Below are 20,606 nucleotides of genomic sequence, written 5' to 3'. Positions count from 1 at the left end.
ATTTAAAAACTTACATTCAGAGAGCGAAATAATCTTTTTTCTGTGTGTGAACCTGCTTTACCTACAATGCCATAGGAATTATTTTTATGGCACAGTTTTATAGAGTCCAAGCATTTTTTTGTAATAAAAACCTCCACAATCCCATGGAGGCTACAGTGAACATGGAATGCAAATCAAAATGGTATATGATCAAATAATATCTATTTGATTTAAAAACCAATTATCATTTTATTTTGACCACTGTTAAAGTCTTTTAAAAAATATTAGTATTAATACAATCTAGCCATGGAGAATCTGGTAATTTTTTTTCTGAGCTCTCAAAAAATGTGTGAATATAAGTGTACACTTGTATGTACACACACATACACACACACACACACACACACACACATATATATATATATATAATCTCACCATATTCTATTTCATGATATTGAGGTTTGTAGCTTCTAACTTAAATGAAAAGAAATCAGTGGGGACTATATGGTTTTGAGTGACAAATTTAAATGTTCTTGTTGTTTACAAAGACACAGGTAAATTTATACATATATACTTGGGGGGAGTATAGATTTTAAAAATACTAATGTATTCTAATTACTACATTTTTAATTGTCTTTTCCATACCATAGCACTTTTGAGTCAGATCCTAATAATTAGCTACTATGTTGTAAGAAAAATTGCAAACAGTTTGGAAACCCATAAAATTGAAAAATGTACTTTCACTCACTGAATTTGAATGGAAAACAAGCTTAGGAATTTTATACGTCTTTGAATTCCAGTGACATCAACAGTTACAAGTCCGATTTCTTCCCTGCCTTGTTTGGGGTGTATGCAAACTGAGTTAATATAGTTCATCATTTTTCACTCAGGGAAATTTTACGACTTCGTTTTTAGAAATGAACTCAAATGCAACTCTCCCTTGATTGAGTGACTAAGACAGTGACTTTACCATGGTATATTGTGGAGGAGAAAAAAATAATCGATGAGTCACAGAAAGTTTTGATGAAAGCACAGATTTTATTCCACTAAGTGATTCATTTGTGACTTTTTCCCTTTCTGTTTGCTTACTTGAAGTGCTTCATTCCACCCCACTCAAAGCAAGGAGAGAAGGGGCTGAAAAACTCTATCTTAGCACTGAGGAAAAATAAATACATAAAAGGAATGCTCTAAAATATTTATCATTAAGTACTAAAGATAGATCACAGAAAAATAAACATTGTATGATCTTGTATGATCCCACTTATGTAAAAAGAAAAACAACAACAAAAACCATGACTGTCTTTTCTCTTCACTGTAAAAAAGAAAAAGTGTTAAGGACCCTAGAAGAGAGGATTTTCCTAAATAGGTTACATCACAGAATTCTCTAGTATGCCCTTCTTTAAATAATGAAGCTAAGACAATAATCAGGTCTAAAGTCTGAGTTTTCTTTTTTCTTTTTCAAATATGTATGAGACAGATTATGGTAAAATCAAGGACAGCATTGGGGCTCTGCTGCTCCTGATATTCTTGAGGTAGTTACTGAGCTTGCTTCTGTGTCTGGACCAACCCTCCACTTCTCTTCGTGGCATTATGACAGCTTCCCTGCCTCACTGGCAACGCAGGTTGGCTGATGTCTAGGTTAAGCTGTGGTCCATGGGTGTGTGTGCGTGGTGATGGTGGTAAACAATTCATAGTAATTTTATTCAGATCAATGAACATTTTTCTGCTATTTTGACACACTCTCACCATATTTTGAAAAACATGTTGTCTGTCCTATAGTAAACAGTCTAATTCTCTTTTTCCAATAAAATCAGATCTATTAATAAATGATACATAAATTGTAGTTTTCCTATTCTGAGAAATAAGAGTTTACATAACCAGGATAATTTTTGGTTTTATGTCATATAGTATAATTATAAGGTAAAAATATTGTATTTAAGAATGTCAGGGAGGAAATGGGCTTGGCAAGCAATGTAAGAGTCTTGTGAAAATTGTGAAGCTGTCTCTTACATTATAAATAGGAAAAAGATAAAAATGCCCCTGCTTAGTCCTCAGGTCATGCTAACAATTCCAAAACAATATGCCTGAAGGCTCGTAATTCTTTCATTCATTCATATAAAAATATAATGAATACCTTCTCTATTTTATATGAATAATACAAAATTTTGGATTATATGCTAAAAAGAAAAAAGGCAAAGTTACTGCTATTCTTTGAGGTTTTATAAGTTATTAAGTAACAAATACTGAAGAGGAAATGTAATTTAAAAGAGTAAACTTTATTTATATTTATTATATGATAGTATTTCTTAATTATAACCATTGCTACAATTTATAAAATCTAACCAAATAACAATGCTTTGAATGGCATAGAAAATAGCTTCTAGTAATAGATACAGAAATATCTAAATCATCTAAACTCAACTGTATGCTGATTGGCCAACACACCTCTCATTTAACCAACAGTGAGCTATTCCACAAGTATCCAGAAATCAAATGGTGACTGTGTAGGTGTAAATGTATCTCTAAATTAATTTTCCAATAATAGACAATCTCTAAGAAACAGAAATTTCAAAAAATAAACAAGCATAAGGACAGAAGGATATTTTGTGTCTGATTTTAATAGGTATGATGTTCTTTGTGTTTAGATGCTGTGGAATTTCATCAACCACACAAAGCATAACAAAAGTAAACTTTGACTAAGGTTTTCTACACACAAGCATCTTCTGGTGTCACTACAAATAAATTGTTTCCATCTTAACTAATAACCATAATGTTATAAGGATAATATATCTACTTTGTTATATTAAAAAGCAATTTTATTTTTTCCCAGAATCACTACATTATCACTTCGAAGAGTATGTCATCTATTTATTCATCTATATTTACTTGTTTTGTGTAAATATATATATATATTCAAATATATTATATAGACACATATGCATATTTATTTTTCTGAGGTCTTGTTAGCATAACACAAAATTTCCATCAATAGAATGTGAAGAAATTATTGGGATATATTAAAATAAATAAGAATAAGTGAAATCATGATTCTTCCATGCTAGCATCTGCACCATCTTCATAGATAATAGAGCTGAAAAGGTTCTTAGAGGTGTTTTAATAAAATCTCTAATTTATAGATAAAGAAACCATAATTAAACAGCTTGACCACTATTACATAATTTGCTAAACACTGGACACTACTGACAAAGCCATGGACTTCTGTCAATTTTCTTCTACATTTCTCCATCTCTTAAGTTTTATTTTCAAGAGTTTATAGATTTATAAGAACATGTAAATGTGTAAACTGAATGTCTTCGTGGCTTCTTTGTTATATTTTAAAAGGAAATTTTACTTCAAAATAAATGATAGTATTTTAAGATATAAACACAACAGCAATCAATCACAGGTCATAGACATGAAAATGCAAATATTCATTTTGTTTCTCTTTATGCAAAACTCTTCCACTTTTCATGTTTTAATCCACAGAGCAAAATCTAGAGAAAGCATCTAAAGAGCACTGTCAATGTGAATTGTGGGAGAGTTACTGGCAAAAAAAATATTTACTAGGGTTAGAATTATTTAACAATTTCATTTCTCTTGTCCCTTATTCATAATTCTGGCTACCTCTCTAAGAGAAGGTTTTGTGCTGATGAACTTAGTAATTCTAACTTCTTACACTGACTGTGCTTTAGAAATTACAACAATGCTATTGCAGATATTAAGATTACTGATACTTCATTCATATATATATATATATATATATATATAAGCTCACTGAGATGCTGATATTATGAATAAGCATGGTAAGAAATGTGGGCCATGGTTACAGATCATGGCAAAATCCTCTTCCTTTTGGTCCACTATAGATGTATACCTGGTACATTAAAAGTGTCTGTAGGAATAATTAACAACTCCCGGTGCTTGTATCATACAGAAATTTGAAAGTATCAGGTGGTTTTTTTAAATGACACTTGCTTGGTGACAAGTGGACTAAAGAACATATTTACTTTCCAATTGCTTAAATATCAAGACCAAACTGGTTGGCAGATGACACAACAGATGTTAATTCCAGTCCTCTCTTCTCCCTTCCAACCCAGAATTTTCACAGCGATTGGAGGTCTGAGGATGCTGGAATAGTTCAGTCAATAGTTGTACTCGATCTCTAGCAGTTAGATGTGAATTATTTCTTATAACAGAAATAGCTCTTTTGACAGGAATTGTAAGAAAATGAACATTTACTTAAATACATATTGGAAATAACTTTTTTTTTTTGGCGAAGAGCCCATAGATTTCTGACACTGCTCAATATATTGGCTTAAGTATAAAATATTGGCACTTAAGTGGTATTCTCATGTGAAGTCTGAAAACATAGTCTCTTTGCTTACACAAATACCTTTAAAAGAGGGTAATTAGTGACCAGTGGCTGGGAAGACCTCTGTATTGAGGGGTTATGCCTAAGCCTCTTGAAGATTCCCCATGTAAACAAGTCAGACCACATCACTCATTATCCCGCCTTTGTTTACTTGGAAGAAGGTTCAAACTATTTAATGAGAGGATTACCCATACTTCAACTCTATTGAAAAAGATTAATTGATATTTTCCTGTTGGAGGTTTCACCACTCGTCTTTGGCTTCCACTCTCCTATTGTTATTGATGCTGTGATCAACAGAGCAAAGTTGCTTAAAGGTTATCCAAATTTCACAGCTTAACATTACTCAAACTAATTGTATTGTTTTCTTGTCTCATAGGCTTTGAATTCCAAGGAATGCTAATTTGTTGTTCAAAGAGACTACGTTTTAAATCTTACTTGTCTGAATAGAAAATTTTATGGCTAAAATCTGGACATTTTGGACAATTTTACTGACTGTGTTATATAGATGAGGTAGAACACCTACTCAAAAGGGAATATTAAAACTTAGAGCCAAATTTCCATGTCAACCTAAAAATAATGAATTTTTCCACTATAATATATATATATAGGAGATTTTGAACCAGAATTTCAATAGCTACCATCTTCTTGGAAACATAATATAAAAAACAAGATCCCCACCATTTTGAGATACAATTCTGTGATAAAAATCTTTACAAATTTTTCCCCCAAAAATGTGTGTATTATGGACATATGGCTGCATATTTGGATAACACCATTTGCATTTTTCAAACTTGCATTTTTTAAAAATCACTAGCTTGGCTTTTGCTGTCAGAATGGCAAACTGCTAGTATATTCATCTGAAATTCCTAGTTTAACTCTTTGTCACTTTAGCACTTTATGTAATGCTAATATGTTCACCTTTTCTTAAAAAAGTAACCTAATATGCTGGAGGCAGTAAAATAAGACTTTTCAAACCATAAAGTTTAATAATAGGAGGAGACACATCATAGTGTGAAAAAAAAAGGATAGTGTCAGAATTTGATCTTAGAAAAAAATGCTTTTGAAAATTACTAGGGGGAAAAAAAAGGCATGTTAAAATGATTTTACTTCAGATGAATTCCCTGGAAGGATTTGCAGTTTTTATGGTTTTCTAGGGTTATTTTGTATAAGCAGTTTTAGTTCCTGAACATTTAAACATAACACACTGGAATATAGAACACTAAAAAAAAAGGATGATGAGAAAATAAAGATAACAACAACCCTGACATTAGTAATTTATGGAGATTATACATTCAAGGGAAATGAATTTTCATTTGCTGTATGCTTTCTAACATTCATCCTTCAATTTCTTAAATTTCTTTATTTCATCCTTAAGTGTCTTTATGATGCAATGTAAAAAATGAGGTATATTGTGCACATGGCTTTACCACAGCATTTTAAGACGTACTTAACTTTAATATATCCGAGCTCGTAAGAAAAAAATCTTATTTAAGGGAGTTAAGCACTCACAGTTGAATAAGGTACCTGTCTTACACAATTTATACATATCAAAATTATGTTATCTAAAGAACATGTTTTGGCTTATAGATTAAATTTCATATAAATTAACTTTCAAATCCACACTACCAGTGATCTTTTATTTTCAGATAACCACCTAAAGGTCCACGTTACGTCTTCTATATATGTTAAAATATGCACTATTTTAAATTTTGCAATATTGTGCATATATTTGGACATATTGCAGACATATTTGGACATATTGTGGACATATTTGGAATATTTCAGTTTTTCTCTTAATTGACATACTATATGGCTACTTATATTCCCAAGCCACTTCAATCTGCTTCTTTCGAATTATGTTTTTGCAATGTGTTTATCTAATAATTATGTATTTATTAGTTTCGGCAGTATTTAATTAATTAGCATCTGATGCAAAGATAAAAGTAAATACCAGCACGTAAATTATGCTATTGAATAGGTACAAATTTTATTGGTCCTAATGTTGGCAAATGCAGTTAACCTTATTGATTTAGTTGAGTATATTAAAATAACATAATAAAAACTATTTTACCACAAAGCATTATAATATGACCACTATGTCAGCTATTTTGCCTTCAAAACTTAAATGCCTAGCCTAACATCAAACATATTGATTCTTTTAAATAGTCATCCTATAAGAAATATGACATTATCACTCCAAGTTCTGGCAATCGTGTTAGGTGATTAGAGAGCAGGGATGTAATCAGAGGAAGTACTCTGAAAGATAATCTTTCTTTATTCTCTTCCTTTGAAACACACAGAGAGGGTAACTATGGAATAGTAATAATTGCTGAACTGGCTGTTACATAATCTGTGCTTAATGATGAAATACTGATCCTTAAAAGTGATCATCTATCTCTTTAAATATCAAGGATGTCAGTACACATATACATTCAATTGCCATAACTGAGATTGTTCTCAGAGCTATTCTAGGAAATTTTTTAAAGTATATAAGACAATATCCTTAAGAATTATTTATTAAATCACTGAACACATATATTTTCATTATTCAATATGTGGCAGACAGAATATCAGGAACCAGGTAGACAAGGATGAATTAGAGCTGATTCCAGCTCACAGTCCAAAGCTGAAGTACTTATTTTAAAATCATTAGCACAAATTGTTATCATCTCACATGGAGTTTGAAAAAAAATTACTAAGGTCAAAACAGATTGGTAGAACTAATATTAAGTTTCTAGTAGTTTCAGCACCCATGAGTTCTTCACCCTAGTTTTAACATTGTTGCAAAGGATTACAAAACTGCAAGCCACTGTTGCAAGATGATAAAACATGATCATATTCTAATAATATATTTTAAAACCAAATGTACCTTAATCCAGCTATTAAAAGGCGTAACTTAAACAGAAGGAACACAAGACTTAAACAAAGCAGAAGACAGCTGTCCAGAAATTATCAATTGCTAAAGCACACAGATTGTGATTAAAGTTTAATGTGGCTTTTAAGCAAAGATTTTGCTTATCAGAGAGAAAGAATCCCAGGGAAAATATTGTTATTGATTTCATCATTGTAGATGTAACTGATCCTTTAAGTAATTTTTCTTGCTTTCAATATCACTTTTAAAAGTGACTGGTTATACTGGGCAAGTCGTTAGATGGTATGTTCATTTAAAATTCTAAGCCAAATGCATAAATTGTCTCCAGTGCACTCAAAGTCACATCTGTTGAAAACAAAACACAGCATTCAATCCACTGAATAAAAATAAAACATAACTGTAGAATAGCTGGATAGTCAAATCACGTAAATTAAATGGCATTGAAAATGATATTTTTATTGATTCTTTTTTCGGGGAATCCAGTCTTTGGAATTAAAATACATTGATTACCTTTTATGTAACCCAAATTAACAGTAAGGCAAATGGATCTGCTGGAGCGTCACACTAATTTTAGAGTTGATTTCAGGGAATAGGAAATGAAAATAAGTACCCACTCCGCACCTTTTTTTTAACAAGTAGAATGCCATGTTGGCTTTCTGGATAAAGGTACATATAATATCATTTTATCAATAAAATTAGTTATTAAAAATGAAAAGTCATTATAGTCATTTGTTATGGTCTAGTGGACCATAAATATTGAACCATGTTTAAGACTGTTAAGGTCAAAAAAGCAACTTTAGTTTGGCTCTCTGGATGGGAGACAATACTTTGTATCCAACTTAGCTATATCTTTAAGAAATTGGTGTACATTTAGTTGCATAATTATATGCCTTTATTTATTAATTCAGTAAATACATATTGAATGCCGAATAAATGCCAGACACTAAGCCAGGTACCAGTATGTATGCAAGCATATTTATACGTTTTCATAATACATGAGCATATATATACTTGTACATAAAGCATAAATATTGATTCAGTTTTCCTCTGTAATGCAGTTTGTCAAGGACTTTATTAGTCAATGTGAAGTTGACCAAAAGATCTATCCAATGCAATATCTCCTCAAATGTTTTCCTATTTTTGGAAATACGGAACATATCTTTTAAACCAAATGACTTTTAATATGACAAAAATATATGGTCTAAGTTTCAATAACTATCCTACTCCTTTTTTAAAAATTCACATTGTATTACCCTTTCTACACTTTCACCTATTGTGTAAGTATTCGACTGATTGAATTAATATTGGTCCAATTGGTCACTGGCAACACAGAAGAGCCAAAAAGCTAAAATTATTCCTCTGTGTCCCAAACATCTGAAGATGTAGATAGATACAGATATATAGAGACTGATACAGATACGGATATGAGATAATTGACTGAATTTTCACTAAAAAATCATGCAACAACTGGGGCAGCTGTCAGCAAAAAGAAAGAACACTTTTTGCAGATTCTTATTTGTGTCCTCAATTAACAGAGGTCTAAGAATTTACACAATCTTGTATGGACATTTACAGAGTTAAAAGAATTCGTCTGCTAAACAAATAGTATTTGTGTTCATTTACCCCTGCAGTTAGTATTTTCTGAGTATCTCAAGATCAGTAAGAGGTTTTCATTTATTGATTATTAAGTCAATTCTAACTTCCAAACAAATCATTTTGCTTACTAATTAATCTACATTAATCACATCACATAACACCCTTGAAGAGCACAACACAGACCACATCCAAAAGCCATCTCTTTGTTATATTGTTTTTTTGGGGGGGCGGAGGGGAAGGTGACTAGACAAAAAAAAAATTTTAGTAATATAGTCAATTTTGAAAAAAAAAGGCAATCTAGTTAAAATGTTATCAAACACAAAATTCTTGTATTAATTTCATTCTGTCACTGACATAAATAACCTAATTGTTATTAGGCATATTAGGCATTTTGGATTTTCTAGTAATTACAGCATATGCCTTTATTTGGTCTTTTACAGAAAAAAATGTTTCTTGTTTGAACTTTTGAAATTCCAGAGTCAAACTTCTCACGCCATAAATGTTTACTGAGTTCAATTAGGGACAACGTTTATCACTTAGACTAACTCATTCTTCTAAACATCTTAAACTTCAAAAATATCATCATCATCACTTGGAAAATCTAAATTCTATTTGCTAAAATCCTACTATTGGTTAAATAATGTTGGAAAATACCTGTTTACCTAAATTACAGAAAGATTTTAATCAAATACAGAGCCAAGTAAGTCTCTGTTACTCAGAGAGAATGGCATGGACCTCCGGCATAACACAGTGTCTCCTTCAATGTTTCTGTCCTCTTCTACGACTGAGAATAATACCCATAGTCCCTGAGGAGTGATGACAACTACATGGTGGTGGTAAACCAGCCTGTTCTCCCTGGCCTGGAAACAGTCCATGACTTAACATTCATGTTTTCATAACTATGTGCCTGATCTGCTGTTGAAGTAAGAACACCAAGATTCCAGTTTCCACAATATTTCTACAACCAGAAGAAATTCAGACCCCGCAAATGAATAGACTCTAGGGAAGTTTCAGTTTTTCTGATCAAGTTTTGAATGCTTAGGAGACAAATTAATGTTTGAAAAAGATCAGAGAGTTTCATAGAGCTACAGTCATCAAGACAGCATGGTATTGGTACCAAAACAGACATATAGACCAATGGAACAGAATAGAGAGCCCAGAAATGAACCCACAAACTTTTGGTCAACTCATCTTTGACAAAGGAGGCAAGAATATACATTGGAATAAAGACAGTCTCTTCAGCAAATGGTGTTGGGAAAACTGGACAGCAGCATGTAAAACAATGAAGCTAGAACACTCCCTTACACCATATACAAAAATCAACTCAAAATGGATTAAAGACTTAAACATAAGACAAGATACAATAAACCTCCTAGAGGAAAACATAGGCAAAACATTATCTGACATACATGTAAAAAATTTTCTCCTAGAAGAAATAAAAGCAAGAATAAACAAATGGGACCTAATGAAACTTACAAGCTTCTGCACAGCAAAGGAAACCAGAAATAAAACAAGAAGAAAACCTACGGAATGGGACAAAATTTTTGCAAGTGAAACCGACAAAGGCTTGATCTCCAGAATATATAAGCAACTCACACGACTTAATAAGAAAAAAATAAACCCAATCCAAAAATGGGCAGAAGACCTAAACAAGCAATTCTCCAAGGAAGACATACAAATGATCAAAAAGCACATGAAAAAATGCTCAATATCACTAATTATCAGAGAAATGCAAATCAAAACTACAATGAGGTATCACCTCACACCAGTCAGAATGGCCGTCATTCAAAAATCCACAAATGACAAATGCTGGAGAGGCTGTGGAGAAAGGGGAACCCTCCTACACTGCTGGTGGGAATGCAGTTTGGTGCAGCCACTATGGAAAACAGTGTGGAGATTCCTCAAAAGACTAGGAATAGACTTACCATATGACCCAGGAATCCCACTCCTGGGCTTGTATCCAGAAGGAAATCTACTTCAGGATGACACCTGCACCCCGATGTTCATAGCAGCACTATTTACAATAGCCAAAAGATGGAAACAGCCTAAATGTCCATCAACAGGTGACTGGATAAAGAAGATGTGGTATATTTATACAATGGAATACTACTCAGCCATAAAAACCGACAACATAATGCCATTTGCAGCAACATGGATGCTCCTGGAGAATGTCATTCTAAGTGAAGTAAGCCAGAAAGAGAAAGAAAAATACCATATGAGATAGCTCATATGTGGAATCTAAAAAACAAAAACAAAAACAAACAAACAAAAACAAAGCGTAAATAAAGGACAGAAATAGACTCACAGACAGAGAATACAGACTTGTGGTTACCAGGGGGGTGGAGGGTGGGAAGGGATAGACTGGGATTTCAAAATTGTAGAATAGACTACACTGTATAGCACAGGGAAATATACACAAAATGTTATGATAACTCACAGAGAAAAAAATGTGACAATGAGTGTGTATATGTCCATGAATAACTGAAAAATTGTGCTGAACACTGGAATTTGACACAACATTGTAAAATGATTATAAATCAATAAAAAATGTTTAAAAAAAAAAGAAAAAGATCTGAGAGTTTAAAGGTGTAAGTTATTTGGAACCATCAGTCATTTCACCTCCTTCTTGCCTTACTAGACCTTTCACTTATTATCAAATTTTATATTTCTGCACTACTTAATTGCAGGATCCAATTCCCTTTCACCAAATGCAAAAACAACTCATTCGGTTCTGTTTTAACCAAGTGAAGCGGTCATTTCTACCATTTTTTAAATTAAACAAGTCATTTTTGCTACAGGTTTAATTTAAAACAAACACATAGACACATATTCTCGCTAGCAGTGATGATACACAAACAGAGGGAAGTAGAATTAAATAATTTCTTGATTGCTAATTAAAAAAAAGCACAAAAAAGGAGACAAATTATTCTCTGTTAAAGAAAACCTCAGAGGTTTATAAATCCTTGTTGTCTGTAGTCCCTGAATTTAATGGTTTATTGGAAGGATGGCACTTTAAGTTCCATGTCTGTGAGTGTGCTATCAGTGAAAGTAAAAATAAGGTATTGCTTTTTGTCTAACGATCCAGGACAAATCACATCGCATGATCCCATGGTCCTCTTGAGTTCAAAGATGAAAGTGTGGGAGGTAATATGGAAGGGATTGCTTGGAGTAGCATCATTAAACTTTTTCCTATGCTATCTTCCTCTTGAGCTGGTTTTCATTATATGTACTATCTAAGTTAAAGCCCATATCATTTTGGTGAGGCTTTACTAACAAAAACAACGACAATATCTAATACTTTTGAATAGCATTTATGTGTTACAGGCTGTCCTTATACGAATTCATTTTATGCTCAAAACCTAAAAGTTGTCCCACTGCGACTTCATTCCCATTGCTGGGAAGTAAATCTTGAGCCAGCATGTGATGTTTCCAATGGCAATATTACATGGTAACTCTCAAGGGCTGAAATTTATGAAAAGCAGCAGAGAAGACTTTTGAGCATAAACCTGGGAATCACATATTTATTGAAGAATCTCTAGGCCATTACTTGCTCCACGACCTATGGTAGCTCAGTTAGCTTTCCTGTGTCCCAATTACCTCATGTGAGAAATGGGTAGAAAAAACAGCTCGCAAGTTTGTTTAATGAGATAATATTGATAATTTGATATTATAATGAGATAATATTCTTAAAGTATGTAGCATAGTGTCTATAATGGGGTAAGTACTGAATATTATTAATAATAATAATATGGCATGATGGCAGGAAATGGCAGAATTACATGACATCCCATAATGTTTTATCCTAACCCTTTTCCCAGTTATAAATCTTTCATTCTTGTGGGATTACCTGCCAGCAGAAATGAAACTGATAGCTTGAAAGGAAGTCAGACCCTTCAGAGTGGCCCAGAGCAGAACTAGAATACAATGAGATATTAGGAAATTAACATAGAGACATGTTGAAGTTTGCAAGCTGTCACTTCAGAGTTTATAATTTCCCCAATGACTTTACTGCAATTATTCAGCCAAGAGTTTTAATACATTTCCCCTTGTTTTTCTCCAGTTTTTTTTTTTTTTTTTTCCTTTTCTTGTTGGTATGTGGCATTATCGCCCTCCTAAAAAGTGAAGACCTCCACTTGGAAAGCAGATAGAGAGCTTTTCACCAATCTCATTATGACCTTTAGCTTTACAGAGGTTCTCTTTCCTCTCCCCTAAGATCCCTGTCTGCAGATTTTCCACAAACTATTTTAAGAGTTACCAATATCATTTTTGCATGTCTTTCAGGAATAATTTGAGTGGGCATAAGAGTATTTTTGATTGTTGTTGTTTAGGAACTTCATCTTTTTCTTTTTCCTTGTTACAAAAATTATTGAAAAACAGCAGGTCTAAGCTTTAAATAGGATTGAATACATCTTTGTAAGCTAATACCTTATACTGTGCTAAATGACAGTGCTCTCTAAAATTGGATACGTCATGTTGTAAATAAGGTTAAAATACAAAGGAATTCAGGAATCCTGGGGTCTTGTTACATTAACCTCAGGTCAGATACTGTTTTATGAGAGCCTACAGTAGTTTAATGGGCATTTATCGATTTAAATTAAATTATAACTTTGGAGACAGTAACTTGCAAACTTAAAACAGTCATCTGATATTATGAATTACATCTTATGAACATTAAGAGATCTTAAAGCAAGGAAACCAAAGATAGAAAATATTGGTTCACATTTCAACCCACAATAAGTGTGAATATAGCCTCAATTTAATAAAAACGTATAATGCAACTTTCCTTGGGTTAAATGTCTTACAATTGCTCTTGGAATGGGCACTTGTTTTCCCATTATTGGCCACACTAATTGACTTACACTCTAGTTTTTTCATTTAAAGATCACGTTATAGTATTGGGTGCTCTTCATCGGAGTGATATGTTCTACTCCTTCCTGGTCCAACAACACAACAGTTTACATATTTCTGAACTTGATCTGAAAACTGATTTAAAAATCCATATGGACAATCCAATTTCTCCGAAAATATATACACACAAGTCTGCTCAGAGGTGGCTAAAATAAAATAAATTTCATTTTAGGAGACAGGAAGGAAGCTGAGACAAGAAAGTGAAGATTCCAAAGTAAATGGGTACTTGCTCTGACCAAGATCGAAACCCACCTCTCCCTAGAGAATATTAGAAGAGGGCATGGAAGACAAGTATGGGGAAAGTAGAATGTTTGCTCTTTTCTTTCTGGTGGACCACATTAAATATTCAGCAAAAGGGGGGATCAGTTTACATTACTCTTCTTGTTTCTCATGTATCGACTGACAGGTGCTGTAAACATACATAGACAAACATGGTCCTAAGATTGCAGTGCTCCAGTGACCAAGGGAAGACAGTCTTTAATCTCCCAAAGTGATCACACTGAGGATGCAGCAGACACACTATGCTTAGCTTGGAGCATGCATTCTATTTCCCACAAAATGACAGGAGCTTGCCTATCAACTTTGATTCTCAAGAAAACCCACTCAGAGAGATGGTTTTGTTCTGTTGGCACATTCCTGAGCCAGAACTATCTTATTCTGATTCTGGGGACTTGACTGAAACCCTCACTAGTACTTTTGAAATAATAGCAGAAAGAACCCAAGGGGCACCCTCGTCCTCCGAACCTCTTGCTTTGCTGGCGGCGAACCACCAGTTCACATCTCCTTGATTTCACCAAGATTCTCAGCAATCAGGGATAAAGAGCTGACCTTACTTTTGAGATCAGAACCAGTATTTAAAACATTCACTCATCCATGCTTTAGAGATGTCATGGTAAATAAATCATGACTGTTTCTACCGAAGACTAAGAGGCTCCGTTTTCTACACTATAGGCAGCGATTTGGCTGAGACTGTCTCATTCTGTGATACCATCACACGCTACCTTTTTTCTCACTTGAATTGTACTTTTGGCTGTCATTTGCGCTTTTGAATAAAGGTTTACATTAATGGAAGATATCATAATAGCATATCTCCTTTTCCTGAGTTGATATACAAATCAAAAAGAAAGGATAAGGCCAAGACTCCCTTTGTCCTTGGGAAAGTATGCCATCTGCATTTAGCTTATGATATTCGGCTGGGAACGAAATTCTAGCATAAGGAAGTCGTTAATACCACCCTCAAGTTACACTGCAAATTCGAAGTACTTTAAATGCCTTATAATAGTCAAAGCCAGTAAAATCGACCCTGTATATTTTTATTTCATCTCTGTTGGATCATATGATATTTAATAATTGGTTCTGGCACCTCGTTGCAAATTATTATAACTTTGAGATTCAACAGTCCTATTGAACATATGGGCAGCACAGCCTCAGAACATATATATGATACAGCCTCTCGAGAGGACCTTCTGTCTTGTTTTCCCTAGCTTGGAAGGGTCAGGTAAATTTTGTTGTGTCGTCACGTGCTAAGATTCCTCAATCTCTGTTTTGCAGGGTAAATGCTTAATGGAACTGATTTTTTTTTTTTTCGGCTTTAACTGCGAACACTTCCTTTGCAAAGCCAAAAGAGAAATTCATGCATCTGGGATGCAGTTTACTGGGCTCTTACTAAAGCAGTTATAAAGCTATTCCAGTATCAGTGCACAAGTATTCATCAACCAAGAATAGGTTCTATTACTTAGTGCCATATTGCATCCTGGTTTAGCTGCAAACTGCAAGAGTATCTGGAGTCAGGAGACCTTCCCATGCTATTCAAGCATACGATGATTCTCCACAAATCCCAGAGAAGATGGAAAGTTGACGATAAAACAGAGTTGACCCCAAGAAACCTTTCATATAGTTAGACGTTCTCCGTTTAGCATTTTCTTTTCCCAGCTCCACTCACAGTAATGCCCTGAGACAGTATTAGGAAAGGCATTTCCACATCAACAGCCCATTAGGTTATTTTCAACGTTCCTGCTGCTTTGCCTCTGTATCTAGCTTGTGTGCCTTGATTTGCTTTTGTATTATTTCACATTAATTGCCATATTGTTCATTGCCATATTCAAACATACTGTAATACGGGCACAGTGGCAATGATTACATGGTAAGCTGTCTTTAAAAAGAGATGTCAAGATGGATAGTGGTAGATGGGGTAGGCAGAAGGTCATGATTTATACCTTTTGTTGACACTATGGAACAGAACTGGTTCAGTCTCTCTTGATTTCACTATAATGCCTAATACTAAAATCTCTCTGTCATATAATTATTCATTACTAAGACTACTAAGCTAAAAAGTTCATGGAGGTGGGGGGCAATGGTTAAAGAAATTTTTCAAGCACCGATTTTTCTCTCACTACTGTAATATTACATTTGAAAAACTGACATATTGGTGGACAAGAAATCCCATATGCGATGTCTATAATCTTAATTCATTTGAAAACTAAATAATCTGTTTTCTTCAAGAATTGTTTTGGACAAAAAATACCTATGCTCGTGCGCATGGTTATTTCTTCTAAATATGCATAAATGGCATTTTGAGGCTCTGGAAGGTGATTTGCCCCTACCCCACTTCGTTATAGTTACAAAAATGTCACCTCTCACTGATCCACCTTCCCCTCACTCGCCTCACTGATGCTGAGAATCTTCTTCACAAATAGGGGGTCACTTGGTCAAGACAATACCAAAACTCATCCTGACCTGGGGAGCAGCAAGTCAGAGTCATGTCTGATTGTAGCTGACAATCTGGAAGCTGAGATCCTTTTCAAATGGGCAGCGTTTAAAGTATCTTTTACTATTGCCGAGTTCCTTCAGATCATGGTCTGCTTGCTTGGCATCACATAAGCCAGTAGGTGGAGTGCTTGCTAACAGTAATTGAATATACAGCACTTGAACTTAAAATAAGTGGGAGCCACTTTTCTTGTTATAAACTGCTAAAACCATATTTACACTGAACTCTTTCTATGGATATAATTCGTTGAAAAAATGTTACAAGGGCAGGGTTGAGATGAACGCGGGACTATGGTTACATGACAGAACATAGAGAGGGAAATTGTGCCCCGGAAGATCAACACATCATATGGTATAAACCTATGTAAAGGGACACTTCCTCAACATTCAGTTGAATGTTTAGAGACCTTAGTTCCTCTTTTAAAAATTCAGTATTTATGCTGTCCAAAGGATAAACTAGCTTTGATTAACTGTACAAGGAAATCTTGTGCGATGGAGGATTAATTACATGCACGTGTTAATAATAGTCATAGTAAATTCAGCATCTTTGGAAAGAAAAGTTACGAGAGAGATGCCTCCAAAATAAAGTGTAACTTTCCCATAAGAGTGTCTTGTTTTCCTTCAGAAGAGGGTTTTCAAATGTATTTAAAAGCTGCAGCTTGAGACTTGCTAACTGCATCACTCTAAATCTATCTATATCACACCTAAAGATGTTAAAGCAACATTTAGAACTCCAAGGAGAAAACAAGCAACAGAATTTAGAAAGCAGGAACCACATGGAAATGAAAATCTTCAGTCGTTTTTTAAGAATGTGAGTTATATGATGTGAAGTAGATGAAAATGCAAGAGTTTAAAAAAGAATCTCTTGTTCCATATCAGGAATACTTACAGATCTGATTCCATGGCACGCAAGTACTGAAGATCTCTATGGCTTGGAAATGCCATTTCATTTAAAAGGACTTCAGAGCAAATCATTGCACAGGATACAACGACAAACACTACTAAAATAGTGATCACTCCCCCTTTATTTGACTTTTTATTATAAAAATGGTAAAATCTCTCAAATATAATATCTATCAGGACACTGTTGATTATTTTTTAAATTATGACATCATGTTCTCAGCTCGTACTAAAATTTGGACAAATTTGTGCTTCAGATATGTGACTTTTTTTTTACTTTGGTTTAGAAGTGATGCATGGAGGAGAGGAGTAAGCACTGTGCACTGAACAATGCTTTAAGTGGTAGATAATTCTTTGATATGTGCAATAGCTTTACTCAAACCAAGCACTGCTGGGCACTCACTGCCTTTCAAGCAATATCATTAGTAAAATTGAAACCTCTCAGGCCAAAAAAAAAAAAAAAAAAAAAGGAGAGGGGTAGAAAGAATAGTTACTGTTAATTGAAAATAATAAAATATTATATTTTCTATTTCTCATCTGAGGGAAAAAAGCATATTCATTTTCATGAAGCATCTTAAATCAAATGATGGAATCTGGCTAGCAGATAAAAATGGCAACCTATGGCCAGAACATAATCTAGATCCCTTAGCCAAGAAAGAGAACTTTTTGGAATTTATTTATTTTGCTTATTTTGATCTGGAGAAGTACCATGGATACTGGCATAACCTAATTCCAAGGTGAACTGCAATCCTCACGGATGGGCTAGCCTACGAAAGAATTGTAAAGGAGTTCTGTTAAGGAATGAATACCTTTGTCTAAATCTTTCTCCACATTTACTTACTTCTTCAGGTTCTACAAGTATCATTGCATACCTAGCATATTTTTATTTCTCTTGTTTGAATAAAAAATTGAGTTCACTTGCTTTTTTTTTTTTGTCAGTTGTCATTTATTTTACCTGGTTTTGTTTGCTTCAGTATGTTACTTCCCCTTAGATGTTGAACCATGTCATTCTTAGCTGATGTTCATCCCTTGATAGTGAGTGAGGCAATAGACTTCACTGAGAAATAGAAAAGTGTTAGCCACTGATCTGACCGAGATTATATTCTCTCTTAATAGAAGCTGTTGATAGATCCTGAACAGCTCCACACTTAGGGTGTTGACTTGTAGAATGAAATCCTCTGCACACAAGCACAGCAAAATATTTGGGTGAAAAGTAATTATCAGAAATAGTGACACTAGTAAATGAGTTAACTACATTTCAGCATGAAGCTTGAGCTACCCCTGCCCATTCTTGTTCCAGACCCATCTGAAATCAGCAATTCAGCTTAATGATGTCACAACATTTGCCAGGCTGTGGGCACTGAAGAGAAGACACAGGACTGCTCCCACTGCACGAGGTTCCCCTCTTTTCTCTCGACGCACAAGCAGCCCATCTGTCTCACGCACCCGGAAACTGTTATCTTTGAAATGCCATTCTATTATTATCATGGTTGTTCTTTAAAACTGCTCCTTAACTTTAGATTGTGTTTTGGAAATTAGGGTTTCAAATTTTCCCAGGTCTGACTGGCCCATTTAAAATGTTGATAGTAATATGCCCCGGTAGCAGCTCATCTCACTAAAGAGCTCAAATAGTATATATTTCCATTCAGTTGCTAGAGGATAACCTTTTGTGAAATACAGATAGCCTACTTTTTTTTTTTAAATCACAACAAAGAACCCAACCCCTCCCAACCTCTAATATTTTTCAAAGTGTGAATTGAAGAGGACTTAGAGACAGATGGGTCTGGATGATCAAGTTACCTGTTATAGCAGCACATCTGCCGGGGCAGTCAATCACTGTGATGGCTCTGACAGGTCGATGGAGCCTGAGCAAGAACGGCTAATGCAGACAGAAGAACGGCTGGGGAAGGGCAGACCTCCTGCCTGTCTCCTGGGTTTGGCTGGTCTGAAAGCTGCACTTGAATTTGCTCTAGTTAAAATTCTGTCTGTCTATTGAGCAATGATATTAGATGAAAGATTTGGGCTCCTAATTTTTTTAAGCCAACATATTGAACACATATGATTGGGAATGATTCGATTAGCACTTTCAAGCTGTCAGTCAATATTTGGTCGTATTTGGGAAATGCGGTAGGCAGTGTGGGGTGAGTAAGATTAGGAAAAGAAGAGGTGGGAGATAGTTTCAAAACTACATTTTCCCCTAAAAGTGTCAAAAGGATGGAATGCATTAAAGCACTGCTTCTTAGATGCCTATTTCTGCAAGCACAGTATTAAAAAAATTAGCATTGAATAGAACAAAGGCAACTCTAAGGATGTCAAGAAGCAAAATTAACTACATTTATGGCGGCCTGTTAATTTCTCTGTATATATGATCCTTTCTTTCCCCTTCAATCATAAAGTGAATCATATTTATTAATCCTACTACATCCAAATATTTGGCAATATCACATGTTAGGAAATATGGAGCAAGTGATTCCAAGATTTCACAAACAATTGAAAAGATATGTTTCAATTAAGTGCAGCATTAACTGTAACATTTATATGACATATTTGTAAAAATGTAGATGTTGGAAGACAATAGAACCTCAAAATATCTAGATTCTGTCTAATGACTAATTAATTGGTTATTAAAATTGTCTGACAGGAAGGCAGTACCAAAAAAAAAAAAAAAGAATCTAAATCTCAAAGAAATACCTAAACAGTAGGTAATAGCAAGAGCTATTAACACCCGTCAACATCCATAAAGCAAGTTAAAATTATGGTTGGTGAGATTTATGTATTTATATATGTATGTATATATATTTATTTTGTATATGTGTATGTATATTTTATATTTAGGATTAGAATACATATATTTACATATTTATGGTTGAATACATATATTTCTTTGAGAAGTAAAAGAAAAATATTCCATAAGATAAGCATTATTATTACCCCACTGTAGAACTCCAGTGAGCAAACATTGCTGAAAAAAGGGCAAAATGTTAATGCATGCAGAACTGCTGTTAGTAGCGATTTTCTCCACAATGCCAAACTGATGGGGATTCGTGAAAGAGCCATTAAACAGATGCGTTGCTTTTCAATACATTCTTCAAGTATTTTTGCTCCCTCATCCACATTTTTAGTAAATGATGCTAAATGTTTTCAAAATATTACTATATTGGCTTTTTTTTTACTTGAATTTTTTAAGTGGACTCATATTTAGCAGCAGATGGT

The sequence above is a fragment of the Camelus ferus genome, chromosome 6 (genome assembly GCF_009834535.1).
Source record: "Camelus ferus isolate YT-003-E chromosome 6, BCGSAC_Cfer_1.0, whole genome shotgun sequence".
In the NCBI taxonomy this organism is placed as follows: Eukaryota; Metazoa; Chordata; class Mammalia; order Artiodactyla; family Camelidae; genus Camelus; species Camelus ferus.
The sequence above is the reverse complement of the archived record's forward strand: the minus strand, read 5'-3'. Positions refer to the sequence as shown.